Source organism: Apodemus sylvaticus, chromosome 12, assembly GCF_947179515.1.
Source record: "Apodemus sylvaticus chromosome 12, mApoSyl1.1, whole genome shotgun sequence".
Lineage (NCBI taxonomy): Eukaryota > Metazoa > Chordata > Mammalia > Rodentia > Muridae > Apodemus > Apodemus sylvaticus.
This window is the reverse complement of record NC_067483.1, coordinates 7617929-7642666: the sequence shown is the minus strand read 5'-3', so window position 1 is coordinate 7642666 and position 24738 is coordinate 7617929. Positions and strand designations below refer to the sequence as shown.

At 37.3% G+C, this 24738-nt stretch overlaps 1 protein-coding gene and 1 non-coding gene across 3 annotated transcripts in view; one reads left to right on the top strand and one right to left on the bottom strand.

The window, feature by feature from the left end:
* LOC127697709 (contactin-associated protein like 5-2) overlaps window positions 1–24738 on the top strand; it is a 909987-nt gene that overhangs the window by 214606 nt on the left and 670643 nt on the right. The window lies entirely within an intron of this gene.
* Window positions 14776–14882, bottom strand: LOC127698013 (U6 spliceosomal RNA). The gene has a single exon (XR_007980656.1). It is a non-coding gene; the product is annotated as a U6 spliceosomal RNA (small nuclear RNA).

Here is a 24738-nt window from a genome sequence, read left to right as displayed (position 1 = left end):
CTAAATTTTATAATAAATCACAGAATTGACTAGTGAGGAATATATTTACTTCCCATTAACTTCCTAGGAGTTAACAATAATGTCATCTGTTTGGTGAAAACAAGGACTTGCATTGAATACCTTATTGATTTGTCTGAATAAGATTACTGTTTAGTGTTTTTTCTAAATAAAATAAGATACAGGTACCAGTTCTTCTGACATAACTATGAAAGGAGAGGCACTTATCATCATAAAAAAACAAAGAAAAGAAAACAAACAAAAAACAAAAACAAAAGAGGCTAAAGGTGGTGGCCACTTTGCAGAGTCAGCAAAATATTTATCACACAAAATGAGGATCTGAATTTAAATTCCCCACAGCTAAGTAAAATAGCTCTACCATGGGGCCCGCCTCTGCAATGCATGCAACAAGGGAGTCTAAACAGGAGAATCCCTGGTATGACTAGCCAGCCAGTCTAGGCAATCCAGTAAGCTACAGGTGCAGAGTGACACTTTCCCCAAAACTAATGTAGACAGCTTCTAAGGAGGGTTCCCCCCACTGACAAACACACACACACACATACACACACACACACACACCCACACCTGCATACACTTAGAAAGTCTTGATAATGGGTTATGTTATCAAGGCCCTTATAGATGATATCAAAGTACAGTGAACAGAGAAAATAAATTAAAGAAATCAGTTGTCTTTGAATGTACATGAATAGAGAAATGTTGATAATATTAGTTGATGTTGGTTGATCTTCATCTTTGTGATAATTCAAGAGATTATTGCTCAGTTTTTAAATTTAAACTTTTAGCTAAATGAAAGTTCTACTCATAGTTAACACTTTTCTTATGTGCTACTCATGGTGATGTAAGTTTCAGGTCTTTGGATATTTATATGATATCAGTTAAATATAATGCCCATCTATGTAATGTCTATTTTACAGATGTTTTATAAATATACGAAAATAGAGTTCTTACTTATCTCCGTATGTATATATTTAGGACAAAACTATCAAGGAAATATGAATTTACTTAGCTGTAAGAGTGTGAGAACAATGGGCTGGTGACATAGCAACATCATAGGTCAGTACTCGGACAGAAGACTTTGAAGTCCTGTGTTTGAGGACAGACCGTAAGTAAACATCTATAATCCTGGCCCTCCTACAGTGGTTGTTAGAGAAACATGGATTCTCAGAAGTTAGTGTGCTAGTTATTCTTACATAAACAGGTCCTAATAACAGGAAGACCATTTGATAAACAACATAGAAGGTACTGATCAGCACTGAAGGATGTGACCTGACTTTCACACTCATACAATTGCATGCACATAAACACAAGTATGTGCATACATACATATACACACATATACATATATAAACACTTCACACACATGTAAATATACTGAAACTTACAACACACATACAAGTATACACATGAGCACATATGCACACATGGGCACACAAACACAAACATTCACATACACTCACAGGAACATGTTAAAAAAACAAACAAGCAAGCAAAACCAGAAATAACTATAGTCTCCCACTCAGTGGAATTAGTCAAGGATAGTGTAAGGTTAAATCATAGATTTTGCTCATTAAGTACTTTGTGTATAAACAGGCTTATTGTGATGAGCTTAAATTTTTACCCCAAAACTCATGGGCGCTCAAACTGTCAAAATATTGCCTTTTTCAAAATAGCTTGTTCACTGGTGTATCTAATCTTCATGTAAACCCTTTCTAAAATTGGAGAAACTTCTAAATCAGCTGACTAGTGTCTTTATGAAGAGTAGAGGTTGGGCTGGGTGATGCTGTGTAGATAAGTGCTTGAAGACCTGAGCTCCATCCTCAGAACACAAATACATGATGTTTCCTTTGGTCCTGTGCACTTGTAATCTCAGTGATGGGGATGAAAAAACAAATAAATCTCTACAGCACACTGGTTACTCAGGTTAGGCTAGACAGTGAATTCCTGACAAAAGAAGATGCTTTGTCTCAACAAACAATGTCAAGGTAAACAACACTTAAAGAATCACAGCCAAGAACATTATCAATCCTACATCAAATAGAGAGCTAATATCCAATATATACAAAGAACTCAAGAAGTTAGACTCCAGAGAAGCAAAAAGCCCTATTAAAAATGGGGTACAGAGCTAAACAAAGAATTCTCAACTGAAGAATACCTAATGACTGAGAAGCACCTAGAGAAATATTCAACATTCTTTATCATAAGGGAAACACTAATCAAAACAACCCTGAGATTTTACATCATACCAGTCAAAATGGCAAAGATCAAAAACTCAGATGACAGCAGATGCTGGTGAGAGTATGTAGAAAGAGGAACAGTCCTCCATTGCTGGTGGTATTGCAAGCTGGTACAACCAGTCTAGAAATCAATTTGGCAGTTCCTTTGACATAGTACTACCTGAGGACCCAGCTATACCATTCCTGTATATATTCCCAAAAGATGCTCCAACATGTAATAAGAAAACATGCTCTACTATGTCCATAACAGCATTATTTATAGTAGCTAGAAGCTGTAAAGAACCCAGATACTCCTCAACAGAGGAATCGATACAGAAAATATGGTACATTTACACAAAGAAGTACTACTCAAACATTAAAAACAATGACCACATTAAATTCTTAGGCAAATGGATGGAATTAGAAAATAGCATCTTGAGTGAGGTAACTAAATAACAAAAGAATATACATGAAAACACACTCACTGATAAGTGGATATTAGCCCAGAAGCTCAGAATATCCAACATACAATTCACAGACTACAGGAAGAATGAAGACCAAAGTGAGGATATTTTGGTTCTTCTTCGAAGGGGAAACAAAATACCCATGGGAGGAGATACAGAGACAAAGTGTGGAGCAGAGACTGAAGGATAGGCCATCCAGAGACTGCCCCACCTGAGGATTCATCCCATATACAGTTACCAAACCCAGACACTATTGTGGATGCAAACAAATGTTTTTTAACAGGAGTCTGATATAGCTGGCTCCTGAGATGCTCTGCTAGTGCCTGAGAAATACAGAGGGATATGCTCTCAACCCACAATTAGACTGAGCACGGGGTCCCCCAATGGATGTGCTAGAGAAAGCAACCAAGAAGCTTAAGGAGTTTGCAGCCCCATAGCAGGAATAACAATATGAACCAACCAGTAACTCCAGGGCTCCCAGGGACTAAACCACCAACCAAAGAATATACATGGAGAGACCCATGTCTCAAGCAGCATGTGTAGCAGAGGATGGTCAATGGCCTCTCATTGATCAATGAGAGGAAGGACCCTTGGTCCTGCGAAGGTTCATTGCCCCAGTGTAGGGGAATGCTAATAAAAGGAAGCAGGAGTGGGTGTGTTAGTAAGCAGAGGGAGGGGGATGATGATATGGGGCTTTCAAAGAGAAAGGGGAAAAGGGATAACATTTAAAATGTAAATAAAGAAAATAACTAATGAAGTTATTTAATATATTAAATTTATTATGAAGTTTATTAATTTATAAGTTTAAATTAATAAAAGAATCACAGCCAAGTTTGATATCTGGCCTCCACACATTTTGCAGTATTGACACTTACCTACAAGAGGACATGAAAAATGTATATGACGTGACTTAAAAGGTTCATGTAAGATGAGAAGAATTACAGTTGTAAGAACAGAAGATATGCAATCAGGGAAAAACATGACCTTCTAATGATATGAAAGAAATCAAACAAACACAATAAAAACTTTCTTAAAAAACAGGTTAGTCTTGATAGCTCATACTTCAGAATAAGGACATAAAACAATATGAATAAATGAAAATAAATTAAAATTAAATAAAACAACCTGTAATAAAACAACAACACAAAACAATCCTTGCATTTCATACTTCAAAGTGGAGCTGACAAAAATACAAAGTCAAAGACAAAAACAGAACCAAAAATTATATATATATAATGGGCTGGTCTGATACATTTGGAGGCAACCAATGCTGGGAAGAAACTAGGTAAAATACTCCCCTGGGTATTTTCTGAGATCATGCAGTCGTATATCAATTTAATTTGTGAATTTCTGATCTCCATAACTATGACATATTCTTGGTTCTGTAAATAACTTAGATAGGAAGAGTTTGCTTTGACAACCTCAAAATTCTAATATAATTTTGTACCTATTGTTTTTTGCTTTATACCTCATATAACTTGGACTTCTATAGAAGTCCTATCACTAACCACTGGGCAGCAAGTTCCATCTATTTGTCAAAGCAATGCCAATTAAAACTGCTCAAGGACAGCAGCTGTTCTCTGGCCTCCCCACACAGCTTCACATATGCATGCATTTGCTTAAACACTAACTTGGTCAACATGTCCACTCAGTCATGAAGTGCAATGTTGTTGTTCCTACAAAATTGGAGTAAATCATGCTTCTCCTCCCTCTAAAGAGCTACAGCTCATGGTAACAGCATCTCTAGAACTCAAGATTAGCTCCTAAGTGCTCCTTGACATTCGCCTCCATCACTGGAAACTTTGTTTTATAGACCTGATTCAAAAGCAGTCAGCCGTACATTTCCTGATTCAGTAACTTAAAGTATAATTGTTTTCTTAACCATGCATGCTTCTTTCCTTTGGTTCTCTTCTTAGGGATAAACACTACTGATATTTTTCTACAGTCTCCTCTAATGTTCCTATTCTTGTCCATGAAATTGAGCAGGGTGATTTTCATAAAGAAAGAAGAGCCTGAGCTTGCCTCTATTTCTGTAATTTGTGTCCCACAAAGCAAGATTTGCCCTGGCTTCCTCATTCCTCAAGGAAATAGCTGAAATGTGTTTTTTAAAATGACATGGACATCCTTATAAATTTGACTTGAAAGCTATTCAATTGATTCATTTGTTTGGGATTATCATTGCCACATAACTCTAAGTCTGTCCTCACATACTACAATATTTACAGGAACAACAAAATGTGTGGTGACATAAGTAAATAGCTTGGCATGAAGGAAATACCTACATGAATGAGGATCATATGACAGCACTGCTGGTTGCCTAGAGATCTGGGCTACTGATGATGAATAAGCTAAAGTAGAAAAAGGAGCCTCTAGATGCTGAGGAAAAGAAGAAAAGATAAGCCCTCATCACATTTTATCCAGCAAACAATTTGCAAGCATTAGCAAAAATAGTGTATTGCTTATAGCATATAATCTTTAAAATGAACAGACTGCAAAAGCAGTAATATTTAGGTTGGAAATATTATTTGGCAAATCATGATTAAGAGTGTTAGCATCCATGCATTACAATGCTGTATTTGGGCAAAGGCACTGTGTACATGAAAGGGGACACTATCATCGGTCATTGGCTCTTTTGGCCATTGGATAACTGCTCTCTCCTTTCAACACTGAACGAATCTGAAATATTTTCAAAGAAAACAGCAATACTGGAGTTTCTACATAATGTATATCAGCTAGATTTACTCTCTGTTTGTTATGCAAAACTCCAGGATCTTGTGGATTTTTAGATCCACTATCCAAATGCAAACTTCAAAGTAATCCACTAGATAAAATTTAACTTCCCCTCCCCAGTCATAACTTTTAGTAGTGTTTTGTGACTCATATAATTTAACCAAGACTCTCTATGTGACCACTGGACTAGATTTATCCACTGGTACCCAGTGTGTTCATTGGGTGTACACATAATTAAAGACAAAAATTTGCCAGCTCCCTGAATCTATAAGTTGCTCATTGTTCATCTGTGAGTAGTAGAGTCACATGATTCCCTACTTCATCCATGCCTGAGTTTGAATGCACTCATTCTTTAGGAAAAATAGTGCAGATATCCAAATGTGCTGAGTTCATGATTGTAATTGCTGTTTTTTGTCCAAAAGATGACATATGGCAACCATCTCCCTGTCTTTTAGTTTTTACATTCTTTCTAATGTGTTCTCAGAAATGTTCCCTGAGATGTGGAGGTGATGCTATAAATGCCTTGCTTCATGACTCCTCTACTGTTTACAGAATGAAGAAATGATTTATTCAATCTGCCCATGCTGGGACATAGATCCACTTACTGTTCCACTCAAAAAATCTATCTACAAATTTTGAGATGAGGTTCAGGTTTTTAAGAAGGGCACATGGTATGCATTGCTACTCCAGGTCAAAATATTGTCATATATCACTGATCCATTTATTTTTTGAGATTCAGTCTTTTGTGCCATGTAGTCTGAGAAGTTGTGGAACTCTGTGAAGATAATTTCTAGTAGATAAGCTAGCACTACATTTTCAATTTTTTCCCTCTAACAACAAAAAGTTTCAGGACAAATTTCAATTATTTGGGATCCAACATTTCAATGGTCTGATAGACTAAGAAAAGGCACAGTGACTTTAGAATATCTGCATTCCTGCCAGGACAATGTAGGATGACTCTAATAACACACCAGTGGTGGGTTTAGGTATTCCTAAAATGTAGAAATTTCCCTTAAGAATTTTTAGTCAGGGGCATTAAACATTACTTTTTGGCAAAAATAAATTTTAATTACAGATTATAATAAACACCTTATAACAACCCACACAGTTCCAGGAAAAAAACATTTCCCTGTTTCTTAGGCACAAACACTTTTAATAAAGTGTTCTCATCAATGTAGCTCATCAATGCTTTCTGCATCTGTTAAAGTTTCAGTGAATGACAGAGCCTTTCTGCACATTGTGATCATGGTGGTCCTGGATCTCTCACTCATTTCATTAACAGGGCTCACTATCCCTTGAGCCTATTGGGTTAAACTACCACTTTAGCATCATCCCTCCACCACTAATCAATTGGCATCATTTATTGAAGCCAAGAAATTTTCACTGAACAAGACTCTGCCCAGTGTCTTGCGAAAGCATTGTGGGAGGCAAGAATGAACATACATGGGATGATTGCAAATCAGGAAGAGAGAAAGAGAGACCTACTGGCAAGATTTTGTGATGAACCCTATGCAACTAGCTCATGGGAAAGGAAGCATTACAGGACACTGGTATCTGTACAGGGTGTGTGGACACCCTGGCTTTCCTATGTGGTAGCTGGCTGGTCGGTGAAACAGGGATTGTAGCTTCTGCTTCCATAGTCCTGGCTGTATTACTCACAATGTGCAATCAAATTTACATTTGTAGCATGAGTATATTAAAAAGAGTTGATTTTTTGTGTGATGTTTTGGGTCAGTGCCACAATGAGACAAAGAACCAAACTTCAGCCTTGTGTTATATAGCCAGTTTTCTTGCCACTCATGTCACATAGCTGATATGCATGAGTCCCTATTCTGGGCCCCAGTCAAGCACCTAGCATTCGTAGCTGTATAATTTTGAGCAACCTGCTTAATTTATACTATAAAAGTCAGGGTTTCCTAAAGGAACAGAACTAATAGAATTGACAATTGTTTACATATAGATTCCTTGTTGCCATAAACTAAAGACTAAAGACTAAAACACTAAAAGATCGAATAACAGAGTATAGTCAAAACAAAACTTATTGGCAATTCAATAGAATATTGGTAGTCCTGGGAGCCCGCCAACTTTAACAGAGGTTGTATTTATTTGGTGGGTTTATGGTGCCCTCTTTCCCGCCTTCCCCCTTTCAATTGCTTTTGGTCTGAAATTTTCTCTGTACTCCTTCTATATCAGGGATTATGTCTCTGTCCTAGTTGATAAGCATGAAATAACTGACCTGTAGTTTGGTTGGAGTAAGAATAGGGTCCCCAGTGTCCTCTCCTCCTTGTGGTATATAAGGCACAGAGGCACACAGGACATGCAGGGAAATAGTACATGCTTTGGAAAGATGAAAGCTTAAGGCTAGGGGTCAAAACATCTCAAAGAAATTGTGACTCACTGACTATTGCAGGGACAGAAAACCATGAAAACCCTAAACTGTCATTATTACATTCCAATTTATCCCAACCTAGGATACTACAGCATCCAAGTGAATGTGTATTGCAAGAAAGTTTATTAGGTTGGTTTCAATGTTGGCAGTTGGATAATCCAACACTAGCTGTTTTACACCAGAAAGACTGAGAACTGACTAAATGGTTAGTTTTCAAGGCTGAATATCCCAGAAACCTCAGTCTGGTGTTGAAAGACTGAATCTCTAGAAGAAGTTAAATTTCACCTTATTTTAAAAATAGCAAATGTTTGGCAGCCCCTTAGAATGATTTATGCATGGCACTCTGGTGCATAAAATCTCATTTTATTTAGTTCATTTGACAAGAGCTTTCCACACATGTGCCTCCTGTAGGACAAATTACTGTACTTTAGATACTTTAGCAGAAAAAGAAAATTCTTACTGAAAGTTTCTCTTGACACAGTTTGGTCCTCTTGTATTTGACTGATGTTCTGCCATTCTTCCTTTAACTTCTGCCCTGTGAAGTTTATATCCCATTTTACCCTATTATGTATAAATACTTGAATTTTCATGGCCAGATGAAGTGAAGCCATAGAACTTAGATTCTCCAGTCAATTAGGATGCATCTGAGAAGCTTGGCTTTGTCTATTGTGTGCTAACCCCTCGACATTGAAGAGATTGCCTCTTGATCTTTTTACAAAACAACATGTCCCGACAGAATAGAAATTTCTTGCATATTTGCTAGTTTAAGAATAATATTTATTACAACAAAGATAGATTTGTTTTTTTTTGACATGCTTGAAATGCTTCAAAATTATTTATTGCTGGCAGTGGTGGGGCACGCTTTAATCCCAGCACTTGGGAGGCAGAGGCAAGCAGATTTCAGAGTTCAAGTCCAGCCTGGTCTATAGAGTGAGTTCCAGGACAACCAAGGTTACACAGAGAAACCCTACCTCGGGAAAAACAAAAACAAAAACAAAACTCAAAAAAACAAAACAAAACAAAACAGAGCCCTAAAATTATTTATTGTCCTGATTGTCATTAGGAAACAGGCATTATCTGATCCTGGTCTCTCTCTCTCTCTCTCTCTCTCTCTCTCTCTCTCTCTCTCTCTTTCTCCCCGTCTCTCTCTCTCTCTTTCTCTCTCTCTCTCACTCTCACTCTCTCTCACTCTCTCTCTATTGTTTTATGATAAAGCTCTATTTTAAAATTCATAATTTTAAAGCAACTTCTGCTTCTGCATGGAAGATGCATGCAACATGGGGAAGCATGAGGGCTGACTAATGTGCACTTGCCATCTGTTTCAGTTGTGGTTCCACACAGGAAGACTACCAAAAGACTGAATACCAAGGACAAAGGGAATTCATTGGATTGTCATACCTGATAATAGCTGTGTAATTTAACAATGACCACAGGCAGGCTGGAGAGGTTGAGGACCAAATATATGCTCTGTCTATAAGGTTGGATACTATAAGGCTGGGCCAAAGCATTCCTAATCGTCTGCTGGGGGCCTGGAGAACTCATGTAGTGTCACCACTCTTCAGGAGAATGCTACAGAAGTTAGACTCTTATGTTAGTGGAACAATGCAACAGACTCCATAGCATGATGTGGCTTCACTTGACTTCAGTTCATGAAGCTACAGAAGCAGAATCTGCAGCTTTTCGCTACCACATATTTTTGTTTCTACAAAGTTGTTGCACAGTCTGGAGAAAAGAATTGACTCCTCAGTTGGTCCTTTCAGGATGTACTTCCACAGACTCACCCAGAGACATACTTAAAAAAAAAAAAAAAAAAACATTAGGTCAGTTTATTCTTTAGGGCAGATCATCAGTTCCAGAAATCCTCCCAACACAAGAAAAACATTGGATGTCAGTGCAGAAATGGAAGTCACAGTCCCTTTCCTTATCCATCACAAGGGACACAAACTTATGACAAGACAGATTAACAAGGAAAAGCTAGACAGACCTCTTTTTTTAATTTACATTGCAAATGATTTCCCCTTTTCTGGGTCCCCACTCCCCGCAAGTCCCATAAGCCCTCTTCCATCCCCCTATTCTTCCATCCACCCCTTCCCATTTCCCTGTTCTGGAATTCCCCTATACTCTTGCACTGAGACTTTCGAGAACCAGGGACCACTCCTCCATTCTTTTTGGACATCATTCAATTTGTGGATTATGTCCTGGGTATTCAAAGTTTCTAGGCTAATATCCACTTATCAGTGAGTGCATACCATAATTGATCTTTTGAGACTGGGTTACCTCACTTAGTATGATGTTCTCCAGCTCCATCCATTTGTCTAAGAATTTCATGAATTCATTGTTGCTAATGGCTGAATAGTACTCCATTGTGTAAATATACCACATTTTTTGTATCCATTCTTCCGTTGAAGGACACCTAGGTTCTTTCCAGCTTCTGGCTACTACAAATAGGGCTGCTATGAACATAGTTGAGCATGTGTCCTTATTGCGTGCTGAAGAATCCTCTGGATATATGCCCAGGAGTGGTATAACAGGGTCCTCAGGAAGTGACATGCCCAGTTTTCTGAGGAACTGCCAGACTGATTTCCAAAGTGGTTGCACCATCTTGCAATCCCACCAGCAGTGGAGGAGTGTTCCTCTTTCTCGACATCCTCGCCAATACCTGCTGTCTCCTGAGTTTTTGACTGGTGTGAGGTGAAATCTCAGGGTTGTTTTGATTTGTATTTCCCTAATGATTAATGATGTTGAACATTTCTTAAGGTGTTTCTCAGCTCCCTGAAGTTCGTCATGTGAAAATTCTTTGTTTAGCTCTGTACCCCACTTTTTAATAGGGTTATTTGGTTCTCTGGGTTCAACTTTCTTGAGTTCTTTGTATATATTAGATATTAGCCCTCTGTCGGATTTAGGGTTGGTGAAGATCCTTTCCCAGTCTTTTGGTTGGAATTTTGTCCTTTTGACGGTGTCCTTTACCTTACAGAAACTTCATAGTTTTATGAGGTCACATTTGTCAATTCTTGATCTTAGAGCATTAGCTATTGGTGTTCTATTCAGGAACTTTTCCCCTGTGCCCATGTCCTCCAGGGTCTTCCCCAGTTTCTTTTTGATTAGTTTCAGTGTGTCAGGTTTTATGTGGAGGTCCTTGATCCATTTGGAGTTGAGCTTGGTACAAGGAGATAAGAATGGATTAATGCGCATTCTTCTGCATGCTGACCTCCAATTGAACCATCACCATTTGTTGAAAAGACTATCTTTTTTCCACTGGATGCTTTCAGCCCCTTTGTCGAAGACCAAGTGACCATAGGTGTGTTGGTTCATTTCTGGGTCTTCAATCCTATTCCATTGATCCGCTTGACTGATATTTTACCAATACCATGCAGTTTTTATCACTATTGCTCTGTAGTAGAGTTTAAAGTCTGGGATATTGAATCCCCCTGAAGTTCTTTTACTGTTGAGAATAGTTTTAGCTATCCTGGGTTTTTTTGTTATTCCAGATGAATTATAGAATTGCTCTTTCTAGCTCTATGAAGAACTGGGTTGGGATTTTTATGGGAATAGCATTGAATCTGTAGATTACCTTTGGCAAGATGGCCATTTTAACGATATTAATCCTGCCAATCCATGAGCATGGAAGGATTTTCCATTTTCTGAGATCTTCTTCGATTTCCTTTACAGAGATTTGAAGTTCTTGTCATATAGGTCTTTCACTTGTTTGGTTAGAGTCACCCCAAGATACTTTATGCTGTTTGTAGATATTATAAAGGGGGTCATTTCCCTAATTTCTTTCTCAGTCTGCTTATCCTTTGAATATATAAAGGCTACTGATTTGCTTGTGTTGATTTTGTAGCCAGCCACTTTGCTGAAGTTGTTTATCAGCTGTAGTAGTTCTCTAGTAGAGTTTTTAGGGTCTCAGGTGTCCTTAATAGTGACTGTCTCTCCAAGTTTCTACTCTGGAAAGTTACATTTTCATAAAAGAAAAACTCCAAAGAAGAGTACACAGGCAAAGGGGGGGGGAAGTGATGTGTCCATCCTCTGGGCTGGAGAGATGCAGATAGTGATAGTTTGACTTCTTCCTTTCTAATTTGTATCCCTTTTACTTCCTTCTCTTGTCTAATTGCTCTAGCTAGGACTTCAGGAACTATATTGAAAAGATATGGAAAGAGGGGGCAGCCTTGTCTAGTCCCTGATTTTAGTGGGATTGCTTCAAGTTTCTCTCCATTTAGTTTGATGTTGGTTACCGGTTTGCTGTATATTGCTTTTACTATGTTTAGATATGGGCCTTGAATTCCTGTCCTTTCCAAGACTTTTAGCATGAAAGGATGCTGAATTTTGTCAAATGCTTTTTCAGCATCTAATGAATTGATCATGTGGTTTTTTTCTTTGAGTTTGTTTATGTAGTGGATAGCATTTATGGATTTCCCTATATTGAACCATCCCTGCATCCCTGGGATGAAGCCTACTTGATCATGGTGGATGATCATTTTGATGTGTTCTTGGATTCAGTGGCCAAGAATTTTATTTAGTATTTTTGCATTGATATTCATAAGGGAAATTGGCCTGAAATTCTCTTTCTTAGTTGGATCTTTGTGTGGTTTTGGTATCAGCGTGGCTTAATAGTGGCTTCAAAGAAGGAGTTGGGTAGTGTGCCTTCTGTTTCTATTTGATGGAAAAGTTTGAAGAGTATTGGTATTAAATCTTCTTTGAAGGTCTGATAGAATTCAGCCCTGAAACCATCTGGTCCTGTGCTTTCTTTGGTTGGAAGCCTATCTATGACCCCTTCTATTTCTTTAGGGGTTATGGGTCTGTTTAGGTGGTCTATTTGATCCTGGTTTAATTTGGTAATTGGTATCTGTCTAAGAAAGTGTCCATTTCCTCCAGATTCTCCAGTTGTGTTGAGTACAGGTTTTTGTAGTAGGATCTGATGATTTTTTAAATTTCCTCAGTTTCTGTTGTAATATCTCCGTTTTCATTTCTAATTTTGTTAATTTGGATACTTTCTCTGTGCCCTTTGGTTAGCCTGGCTAAGGGTTTATCTATCTTGTTGATTTTTTCAAAGAACCAGCTTTTGGTCTTGTTGATTCTTTGTATGGTTCTCTTGGTTTCTACTTGATTGATTTCAGCCCTGAGTTTGATGATTTCCTGTCTTCTCCTCCTGGGTGAATTAGCTTCTTCTTGTTCCAGGGTTTTCAGTTGTTCCATTATTCTTCTAGTGTAAGCTCTCTTGAATTTCTTTTTGGAGGCACTCAAAGCTATGCGTTTTCCTCTTAGCACTACTTTCATTTTGTCCCAGAGATTTGTGTATGTTGTGCCTTCATTTTCATTAAATTCTAAGAAATCTTTGATTTCTTTCTTTATTTCTTCCTTGACCAAGGTATCATTGAGTAGAGTATTGTTCAGTTTCCATGTGTATGTGGGCTTTCTGTTGTTTTTTCTGTTACTAAAGACCACTTTTACTCCATAGTGATCTGATAGGAGGCATGGGATTATTTCAATCTTCTTATATTTGTTGAGGTCTGTCTTGTGACCAACTACATGTTCTATTTTTGAGAAGGTACCATGAGGTGCTGAGAAAAAGGTATATTCTTTTGCTTTGGGATAAAAAGTTCTATATATATATATATATATATCTGTTAACTCCAATTGGTTCAAAGCTTCAATTCGTTTCATTGTCTCCCTGTTTAGTTTCTGTTTTCCTGATCGGTCCATTGGTGAAAGTGGAGTGTTGAAGTCACCCACAATTATTGTGTTAGGTGTAATGTGTACTTTGAGCTTTAGTAAAGTTTCTTTTATGAATGAGGGTGCCCTTGTATTTGGGGCATAGATGTTCAGGATTGAGAGTTCTTCTTGTTGGATTTTTCCTTTGACCAGCAAGTAGTGACCTTCCATGTCTCTTTTGATGATATTAGGTTGAAAGTCAATTTTATCTGAAATTAGAATGGCAACTCCGGCTTGTTTCCTGAGACCATGTGCGTGTAGAATTGTCTTCCAGCCTTTTACTCTAAGGTAGTTTTAGTCTTTGACATTGAGGTGTGTTTCCTGTATGCAGCAAAATGTAGGGTCCTGTTTACGTAACCAGTCTGTTAGTCTATGTCTTTTTATTGGGGAATTGAGTCCATTGATGTTAAGAGATATAAAGGAGTAGTGGTTATTGCTTCCTATCATTTTTTATTTTAATTTTATACATGTGTGGTTATCGTCTTTGGGTTTGGTGAAAGAAGCTTAATATCCTGCTCTTTCCCGGGTATAGTTTCCCTCGTTGTAATGATGCTTTCCCCCTATTATCCTTTCTAGGGCTCGGTTTGTAGAAAGATACTGTATAAATTTGGTTTTGTCATGGAATATCTTGGTTTCTCCTTCTATAGTAATTGAGAGTTTCACTGGGTATAGTAGCCTCGGCTGGCATTTGTGTTCTCTTAGAGTCTGCATGAACTCTGCCCAGGATCTTCTAGCTTTCATGGTCTCCTGTGAGAAATCTGGTGTAATTCTGATAGGTCTTCCATTATATGTTACTTGCCCTTTTTCTCTTACTGCCCTAAGTATTCTTTATTGTTTAGTACATTTGGGGTTTTGATTATTATGTGACAGGAGGTATTTCTGTTCTGGTCCAGTATGTTTGGAGTTCTGTAGGTTTCTTGTATATTCATGGGCATCTCTCTCTTTAGGTTAGGGAAGTTTTCTTCCATAATTTTGTTGATATTTGTTGGCCCTTTAAGTTGTAAATCTTCACTCTCATCAATACATATATTCCTTAGATTTGGCTTTCTCATTTTGTCCTGAATTTCCTGGATATTTTGGGTTACAAGCTTTTTGCATTTTGCATTTTCTTTAACTGTTGAGTCCATGGTTTCTATGGTATCTTCGGAATCTGAGATTCTTTCTTTTATAGCTTGTTTTCTGTTGTTGATATTTGTGTCTATGGTCCCTGATTTCTCCCCAAGGTTTTCTATCTCCAAAATTGTCTCCCTTTAAAAATATGGATCGCTTCACGAATTTGCGTGTTATCCTTGCACAGGGGCCATGCTAATCTTCTCTGTATCATTCCAATTTTAGTATATGTGCTGCCGATGTGAGAACAGAGACATACTTCTTAGCTGCTACTCAGGATGAACCATAACATTATGTCAGAAGCATATCTGGAAAGGGGCAAATCTGAGTCCTAAACTCAGAAAACTGAACAAAGTGGGCACTTCACAGAGCTTTGAGGAAAAGAGTGACTAGAATTTATAGTATGGATATTTAAAATCTAAATCAGCCTAATTCTCATGGTTGGGGCCATGGGTTTTAATTCACACTCTAAAAGTAATTCTCCTTATTGACAAGAAACCATGTAAACAGTCTCCTGTGACCAACAACCCCATAAATGGTGATAGAATTATTAAAGTTGTAGTGTTCTGGGTGACATAGATCTTCTGCTTGTATGTTATTTAATTGTAAGGTATAGATAAACATATTGTATAAGATGGCCACATATGTAAGACTTTAGGTGTTCAACTTTCAATTTTAGTTAATCTTTAAATTCTCATATACTTTATTATCCCTCAAAATCACTTGACATTGAAGGAAGGCAGAAGGAGTAATTGTTGGATACCCAGAACGTGTCCTATAGTTTTCATGCTCTCTTTCAATGAGGGAGCACCAAGAGATACATTACTATCGACCTGTCAATTACATTAATTGTCATGAATGCTGGGCCAAGGCATTATCTGCTCCAATATGGCTACTACATTGTACAAAGAAAGAAAAATTCTCATCTAAGCACTGGAATGGAGAAGTGAAGAAGATTTCATCAAAGAGGATAGGTCACAAGTAGTCTCATCACCTGTCAAGCTGAAAATAGTAGTATGTGAAAGAGATGATCAAGAAATAGAGTACATAGCAAATTTGCTTGGAATCTGAAAGGCTGGAAAGAGGCCTACCACAGGCCTGAGATGGCTAAAGAAAGCAAAATGCTAATGAAGACCTTGAATCTTAGACTTGCTACCCCATTCACTGTTTCTGGTTAAATTTCTAATAATTTAAGTGAAAACATAAGAAAAATTAAATCACTATTGTAGATACCTGGTCTGTTAAGGAATATTTCCCAAAGCACAAAGTAAAAGATTTCTAGAGAAGTTCTACAGAGTCATTTGGGTCTCATGTTGTCATCAAGAAGTGCCCTGTGAACTGAGCCTGGCTTCTTTTTTTTTGGTATCTCCCTGAATTGGAACTTTGGAGTATCCTGGTACATTTATCTGCTAGCTGAGCTTAAGATAAGACATACAAGGCTCACAGTGAGTGATAGGAGCTCTGGTATTCTTCCACTACTCAGTCAACAGGAAATAGAGGCCAAGATAAGCACCTGTGAGAGGAATTTTTCTTGCCTGCTCCCTGAATGCAGAATGTGATAAAAAAGGAGGGTTTCTGTACACTAACCCAGAAAGCAAATGTAAGTTGAATAAAAGAGAGAATTGTAGGTGCCAAATGATAAGATGGCTGAAAAACTGAATCTGGCTGGAGGTTACCTGTTTATTCCAGGTACAATTTAAACTGACAACAAGCACAGAAGTACAAATAAAAATATTGTGTAAAATACACATGACAAAAAGTCTCATTTACTAGTTTGCTATATTTAGCAGTTCAAAAATACAAGTCAAGGAGAGGTTAGAACAATAGAAACACTTGATCCCATTGGAAATCCAGGTGTGTGTGTGTGTGTGTGTGTGTGTGTGTGTATACATTTGAATATGCAAAAGCACTTGGGTGTTATTGATGTTGAATGCATACTTCTAAGGGTGTGTATGTGCACTTCTGTGTTTATGTACTATGTTTATACATGCATATGCACAGTCACCTGCAAATGGGTGATCTTGCATGTATACATGTGTGTGTGTGTGTGTGTGTGTGTGTGTATGGTATAGTATAGTAAGTGTGTGAGTATGTAAATGTTCATATGTATGGTCACTTGTGTGTGGTTGATATTGAATGCATGCATATAGGTATGTGTGTGGAGTCTAAGGCTGACATCAGTTTCTTCTTTTATCATTCTACCTTATACAATGACACAGGGTTTCTCTTTGTATTCAGAGATCACTTCTTTAGCTAATTTGAATAGTCAACTTGGTGTAGTGATTTACTGTTTTTGCCTCCTGTATTCATGGATTACAGACAGGCTGCCTCATCCATCCTGTTTTATGTGGGCTTTTGGGATCCAAACTATGATTTATATACCTCTATGATAAGCACTTGACCTGATGAGCAATCACCTAAGGCTTGAAACCTACACATCATTGAGAAGATATTTTCTGCTTACTCTTGTAGTCTATAGGTGCTACCAAAGACTGACTAGGAAAATAATCAAAAGATATATCATACTTAAAAATGACCTAAAGTATAAATAATCTACCTACAAATAATTTTCAAAATCCAAAATCTGATCATCTTAGAGTAAATTTGTGGTAACACCACATAGAAATGAAAAGTCTCAGATTACAGGCTCATGCCTCTTGTGAAAGACAGAGCAGATGACCATGCCTCTTATGTATTATTTAATTTTGTTATTACTGCAAAAATTATCAGAAGCCAATTAAGAAAAAAAAAAGGTTTCTGTGGGATAAAGTTTGTGAATATTGTTCTTCTTGGTGGCAAAGACATGGAGGCCGGATCATGAATTGGCTGGTTTCATTGTACTATAGTCAGGTAGTAAAAAGAAAGAAATTCTGCTGCATGGTGCCACCTACATTAGGGTGGATCTTTCCATCTCAATTAACACAATCTAGAAACTGAGAGGCATGTCAGACGTTTTGTCTAGATATAATTAAATTGACCAGAAAATTAAATATCTCATGTCTAACTTCATATACGCATGGAAACACCATGCTCTAACAAGCACTTCTTGTTTGTGCAACAATTATAGGAGGGAATTAAAATGCTTGTTGTGCCTGTAACTTGGAAACTATTGTGTTTGTAAATTTGATGAAGTTACTTGTCTAAAATGTTTTATAATCAAAGCATCATGACTGAAACAAAAATGTGAGCATGAAATGTCACATTCCCATTTCAATTGTTATTTCATTAATCACGAGGAAGAGTTCTATGAGAAGGGAAAGTTGCTTTTCCTCCTCCTCAATTCTCTTGTTATTAGAATATGAGTATAAGGAACACGTTTTTCACATCTACATTCAGGTCCCTGCTTAGAAATTTTAGCCCTAAAACTGCACACTTTTAATTCTTGATTAAGTCCCAAATTGAATTATTTTAGAGTCATCAAATTTCTCAGTTCTGGATAGTGAAAGTGGTATTTGCATGGTTATCAAAGGCATTGTTCCTGTGACCTTGCACCTCTGCTACTGCCCACATGTAATTATTGAGTAAATAATCCCAGAACAGTTGAAAATCACTCCCATGGAAAGTCTAGAGAAGATGGAAATGGGAATAAATTCAATGAATAAGGACAATATTATGAGGAAATAGTATTTACATATTTGTCTAACAGAAGTACACAACTTAAAATTAGAGTAGAAAGATAATAGATTTCACAAGAGAAGAAAGGCTTATACCAAGAGCAAGGACACATCTGACCTTCTGGAAATCAAATGGATGTCAGACACTTTTCAAGGCACCTGTGGATGTGATAAGTGAGAGACCAGGAAAAGGTCAGGGACAGATGTGACATGGTCTTCTAGTTTACATTCTATTCCTATCATAAAGTACTTACCACAAAAACACTGTGAGGAGAGAAAGTGTTTATCTTCTATCCAGGCATCTGTCCATCTTTGAATGAAGCTGGGGAACTTGTGGCAGGAACTTGGAAGCAAGAACTGAAGCAGAGATCATGGAAGAAAATTGCTTTCTGCTTTGGTTGCTCTAACTTCTGTTCAGCCTTTTTTCTTATACACCCCAGTCCCATCTGCTCAGGGCATGGCAAAATCCATGTTAGAATATTTGCTCTTATATCAGTTACCAACTACAAAAATGCTTTGCGGACATGCCACAGAGCAATCTGATGGAGGCAATTCTTGATTGTCAGTTTGACAATAAAGACTTGCTATAGTACATGGTGAAGGCGGAGCTTATAAAATACATCACTTACATGCATACATGACTTAGAGAATTCAAAGCAAGTGTCGTCAGGAAATTAGAAAAATGATCCACCTGAAACTATGTTCTTGACTTTAAAATACCATTGGGAGTCCAAAGATATACAGGTATAGGGGAAGAGAGATGATCAGTTGGAAAAGTCCTTCTCTTTACAGTCTGAGAACCTAATGTTCTCATATTAAACATCCATATTAAAATGAATGCGTGGATGAAGGAAGGAAGGAAGTTCTAAGTACAGCAGTTTTCTATAATCCTAGTACTGCAGAAGTCACAGGAGGATCTCTGAAGCTTACTAGGGTAAGAGGGTGAGCTTCATGTTCTGTGAGACATGTCATCTCACAAAATAAGTTACAGAAGAATGTTTGGCCTCCACACATATTCACATAGAGTTCCCTGCATTCATAGTCACTTGCACACCTTTATGAACACATCCATATTCTCCTACACACACACATACATACATAGTTATTTGAACACACAGATGTACACAGTTACCTGCATACATATGGGTATCCACATACCACCTGCACAGACATGTGCATACACACACGCACCATACATAAAAAGTAGAACTCTTGATTTTTCAATTTTTTTATGAGATATATCCTTTATTTACATTTCAAATGTTGTCCCCTTCCCTGGTTCCCCTGCCCCTGAAAATCCCATAAGCTATCTCCCTTCTCCCTGTTCCCTAATCAACGCTTTCCCACTTCCCTGTCCTTGTATTCCCCTACACTGCAGCATTGAGCCTTTCCAGGATGAAGGGCCTCATCTCCCTTTCATATAGTTGGTTTTATGCATGTTTTTGAGGAATAGTTTGTACTTGTGAAATTCCCATTTCTAGCTTTAAATTGTGTATATTTGCCACTTTGACATTTTTGGTAGTTATCATCAAAAATTAAGCAGCAACAGAGATTATTTCCATGATAGTTTTAGTTTTTCCAGTATCTGATTTGTAATTCCAGTTTTATTTATTTTCTTTAGTTTGAACAAGATGGATTGTTTTGGCTTATGAAAAAGATACTTTTTTCTGGCACTCAATCATACTTATAAGTATGTTATGAAAGTGGGTTGAAATGGTGTTTTATAGTAACTACGTAGAGTATATAACACACACACACACACACACACACACACACACATACACATACACACACATCCATAAACTCACCCTGGGTATGTGTAGAGAAAAGGAAATGCAGAAGTGATCTTGTCTGTCCCCCATCTCATTGGAGGAAGGCAGGAAGAAGCAGAGAGAAAATACTTTATTCTAAAATTATAGAGTCAAAATAGTAAGCCTAGCTTTACCAATGCAAACATAGTAAAAGGGGTCAGTTAATTCAGTTAAATTTTAATAGTTTTTTAGAAATCTGGCTATGGGTTAGTTATTTCCTTCAAGTGCCTGAGTCTGTACACTTATCTGTAAAATTACATATAGCTGTATAACTTAATAAAATTTTGGAATGATTAAATAATGCACTATGTGATATGTAGCATTGGAAATCAAATCAAAAGGATCTACAAGCACCTAGGCGGTACACCTCTGAATGGAATGACTGTAAGTTTCTATGATGGGACCAGAGAGTAACTGGCTTGCGTCATAGGTTGAGATTCTATTCTTGCCCATGGGATCTAGTATTTCCCCAAATTGTAAATTGTGCACTTAGCTCTTGACTGACATAGCTTGTGAGAAGCCTGTTATTAGCTGCTTCTCCAGTGACTGCTACTAAGGTCCTGAGTCATACATCTAGGACACAGTCTTGTTTTCATGAGGACACTCATGTGACTCTTAGTGACTTCCAGTTTCTCCTGCCAGTGCTCTCTGTGATGTCTGATGCAGAAAATGATGGCTTGTTGTTACTGTTGTTCTCTTCTCAATTATCTGCACTACTCAATTCCTCAAACCTAAGCCTACTTTCCTTATTCACTCTACCCTTCACTGAAATACTCCTGGGAAGAATAGTATTTTGTTTTTGATATATATGATGATGTGCATGTGTGTATTCGCATGCATGCATACCCATGTATGTGTATGTACTCTGAGTACATCTGCAGAAGCCAGGGAAAGACATTGAGTGCTGTGTACTATTACTATTGACCTTATTCCTTGAGTCCAGGTCTCTACTCAATATTGAGCTCAGCTAGTAGGCAACAATCCCCCCATGCTTCTCCTGCCTTGCTTTCCACAAAACATAGGGTTGCAGATGTATATGTGACAATGTCCAGATTTTTATGGGGGCATAGGTAATTTGGATTAATTTTCTCTAGTTTGCTTAGCAAGAACTGGAGCATGAGGGCTCATCTCCCCTTTTTTTTCTGAAAAATATTATAAAATCTACAAAAGCCAAAGACATATTTATTAACTTTTTTAAAAACATTTTTATTGATACCTGTGTGTTTCACATCATGTACCCCAGTCCCACTCGTCTCCATGGCCCTTACTATCTACCCTCTTTCCTTTCAACCTCCCCTGGAATACTTATTAACCAAAACTGCCTACATGAATTTAGAAGTAATGTGTATGAAATAGAGTACAGCTCTGAAGTTAAAAACTGTAGAGAGTATAGGACACAAACAAAGACCACTATCCCACATTAGATCCAATTTCCAACATGACTTTTATATAAAGTAATTTGAGGACCATGACAGGAAAGAATTTGTCTCTGATTTCAACTTTTATAATTATTGATAAGTTCATTTTAAATGCACCCAGTTAACAGTGACATTTGTGCAAACATATGTTTTGATTTATATAAATTATTTATGATTCTAGTAATTACATGAATCCATTACAGTTTGCACATGGTCAGATGATGGGCCTATTCCAAAGAAAAAAATTCGTGTTCAAGCTTACATGATTTCAAGATTTTTTTTCTGGAATCTGAGAAAAATTTTTCCATGAGTAAATTCTAATAAATACTGACTCTGTTATTAAACACATTGCATGTGTTCACCTCCAAACTTTCATCCATGGTAAAGGCATCTTAATGCACTCTTCTCTGGGATGCTCAGTAAAATTACAATTTGAGGTGTTAGTTTCTTGCTACTTGTATATTGAAACAATTGTACCCAATGAAGGTACATCCAGGTGAAAAACAGCAGATTACAATCAAACACAAAGCAATAAGTAGACCAGAGCTCTAGCTCAGTTAATCCAGTACTTGTCTAATATGCAGGAAGCCCTTGGTTTGATCCCTTACCACTATACAAGTGGGGTACAGTGGCATATCACTGAAATCTCAGCACTCAAAAGGTAGGGGCAGAATGATTAGGAGTCCAAGTTTATCCCAGATTAATGAAGATTCTGATTCCTCGTCTGTCCTATGTTCAAAATGACAGTGAAACTAAGAAATAACAAAAACCAAGTCTTTGTTCAATGGTGTTTCTAAAAAAACGTTCACACATATTATATATGTTATATAAATGAAAAGCTAAATTATAAACTTCTCTGCTTTCAGTTCCTCAAGGTTTGCTGTGTAAACAGTATGCTATATTACAACAAATATTCAGTTAAACATCCTTTTCCTTGTGACAATTACCATTTTCAAGCTTAGTATTGTTCATTGTTCATTAGTTAGGTACATTCACCTGGCCATCTTTGGGCCTTGTGAGGGCAGCTCAGTCAGTAAAATGTTTGCCATGGAAAAATGAAGTCTGGAGTTGGAGTCCTGGAACACACATCTATAAGCCAGATGTCTTGACTTGTGTTTGTAATCTGAATTCTGTAGAGATTAGAGATAGAAACAGGCAGAACTTGGGAGCTTGTTGCCCAGCAGGTCTACTATAATGAGAGAATTGGAGGCCAGTGAGAGACACTATCAGACAAAAATCAAAATAGTCTTCTAGGGAATGATACTTAAAGTTATTCTCTGGATTCTATACACTCGTACATGCATGGACACAGGTTTTCTCATGCCACAACAATATGAACATGAGAAGATGAACACACCTCCATACCACATACAAAATCTCTAATCTGAGCTATTGCTTTCTGTAGTTGAGACCCAATTTAGGTCAAGGGGAGTAAATATCAAATAACTGTGACTGTGGTACTGGGTTAGAAACACTTGCAACAGTTTTTGTAGGGTTGCCGCCATCACAACACTGCTTCACAGGAGGGGACAACCTCAATTTGCAAGTCTGTTGTACTTAGAATGGTTACTTTCAGGCCATGCATACTTTTCCCCCCAGAAAGATAAATAATATAGTCAATGTGATGAACTATCCATGGTAGTTTTTTCCTAGCATGGCATCTGCACCAGATGTGATTATCATGACTATAGTTAAAAGCAATTTGGGGACTTAAATGGCAGATTTTACAAATATAGATGAAGACAATCATTAAGTTTTATGGGACAACATTAATGTTGCCCGAAATATCCAAGCTCCTAAAGCAAATAACCCCAATGCTACATTTAAGGAGAGACATGGAAAATATCAAATTCATAGTAAGGTACATGCAGATTTTGCTCATTTAATAATCCCTACCAAGGGAATCACACATCATTTTCAAAAGTGAAAACGTTACAAAAATGTGGTAACTTAATAAAAAGTTAGACTGTTTTTCCTGCAGTGAGTAAACTTAAACAGGTTTTTGAAAACATTTGCCTCTGGCTAACTATTCCTTATAGTCAGTGTTGTATGGAAATAACAGAACCTTAATAACCTAGGAGCTGATCATGTATGAATATATTTGTCCAAAATAGGACAAAACAATCAAACAAATAAATAAGAACAAAATAAAATCTTTAGATAGGTGATGATCTCCATATTTTCTATAAATTAGTAGAAATTTGAATAGACAACTCAGAATGTCTGAATTTCAATGGCTGTTATATGAAGTTTCCTGGGCAAACATGAACAAATGCCTATTCACTCCAGATAAAAGACCACAGAAATTATTTCATGCATGTATTGCTTAGGGTATCAAGAAGCTTACAGAGTTGGGTATAGGAGCAGGGGTGACTCAGTGGAAACTCAACCACTCTGAGTGATGACCCACAGAAGCTGAAACTGTGCAGCTATGTGCATGACTTGCACATGCTATGTTGGTGCATACCATGTGCTGGTTTGTGATTCTCTTCCCTCAGCAATTTGCTGCTTGCATAACCTAGCACATCGTGAACCTTGTAAATTTCAGGATCTCATGTGCCCTGTAATCTTTATTAATTTCATGAGTCTTATAAATTTCATTTCTTTCCTGAGTCTTGATGAATCTTTCTTTAGTATGGAATGTTTCAAGTGATATGTGATAGATAAACTTCAGACTTGATTTATAGTCCACTGTTCCATAAGAATGCCATCTTTTCTCCTCTGGTCTTGTCTGTGACTGCCCATTTCCTGATTACTTCTCATAAAACTATAGGAAATATGTTGTTTTCTTAATTGGGTGGCCAAGTCTTATATAAGATTTAATAGACTAGAAAAGCTTGAATCACATCTTTTGACAAGGTAGTACTATGGTTACATATGTGAAATCCATATCTAATGTGTACCAGAAAACAGAGTTGCTAGTTATATGTCTGCTTTCAACTCATGTAATAGATGGAGTGATCATTGACTAGAAATAAAGCTCCATGCCTTGTACTTAGGGTCATGGACAATCATTTAGTCCTTATCAACACTCCTGTTGAATGGGCATATTTACCTCTCATTTCATATTGAATACGAGAGAAATGAGTTCCTCATTGCTTTAGTTGAAGTTTGTTAGGAGTTGATGCATGTAAACCTATTTATTTTATTTTTAAAGTGCTGTTTCTACATTAGTCTATTCACACTTGGCTATGCATAGGGCAAAGAGAGTAGGCAAAGACAGAGGGTACTATGTTCTGTTTTATGAGCAAATGTGAACAAC